Raw genomic sequence first — 1,078 nt, 5'->3', positions numbered from 1 at the left:
CTCAGTTGAATGGAGAAATAAAGCATATGATTTCATTAATACACTAGAAATTTAGTAATGTCAAAGCATTGGATTTATGAAGACAATTGATAATGTATCTCCTCAGCTAAAGACTACTTCAAATTGACATTCCTGATAAAGAGTTTGTCTGTGGACAAACAAAAAAAGGAGAGACGGGATTAGTCAAATGTCTGTGCTCCTGGTACTGGGTCAAGACTAGCAAAGTAAACTAAATTCTTACTGTGCTGTCGGGTTTCAGTGGCTCCCCAGCCAGCTTTATGACACTATGATATCATTAAGCAAGAAGTTTATGCATTTCCCTAGAATCTGCATGAAGATATATTAAGTTTTAATGTACCTTTCATCACACATTCATCATATGTGACTTTTTAAATTATTTTTTCTTCTCCAAGCTTGACTTTTAAGCCTTTTTATATTATTCTCAGTAAATCTCTTCTCTGAGGACATGTTTTGAATCAAATTTGTGTGATATAGACACAGAGTAGTTTTTCTATGCACTTCTACTGAACTATTTGTGACACAAATAACAGTGCCTAAAAATTACATGTACTTGACCTAAATTAAAGGAAAAGTAGAGTCAGAATGACTGACATAATTGAAACAATACGGAAGGAATATCCCTGAGCCTTTCCAATAAGAACAATAATCAATGTTATATCTACTTTGAGAGATTTTCTTTGACTCTGGACCTCATTCTGTCAATTGTCAAATGAAGAGATTAAATTGTAAGTTTCCTAAGAATCTTCCATATCTAAAATGTCGCGGCCAGCATGACAATTCTAGAACAGGGGGTAAGAGAATGAGTTAAAAAAGAGAGAAATTTAAAGGATGGGAACGGGAGGGACACTCAGAGCCATTGCAAAGCAGTGCCAGTTTTATTATGATTATTCTCAAACTTATATACAAGTTTAACATGGGAAAAGTGCACAATTCATATGTCATACAATCAATCACAAGTTAATCAATATTGGGAAAAGTACATGCATATACAATTGGCATATTAAAATTTAAACTAACATTCCTGTTCCCATAATTCAAGTCACCACAACTCAGGTTA

Source organism: Orycteropus afer, unplaced genomic scaffold (assembly GCF_000298275.1).
Source record: "Orycteropus afer afer isolate SDZICR_OR568_19922 unplaced genomic scaffold, OryAfe1.0 scaffold05061, whole genome shotgun sequence".
NCBI classification, from domain to species: domain Eukaryota; kingdom Metazoa; phylum Chordata; class Mammalia; order Tubulidentata; family Orycteropodidae; genus Orycteropus; species Orycteropus afer.
Note: the sequence above shows the minus strand (reverse complement) of the source record.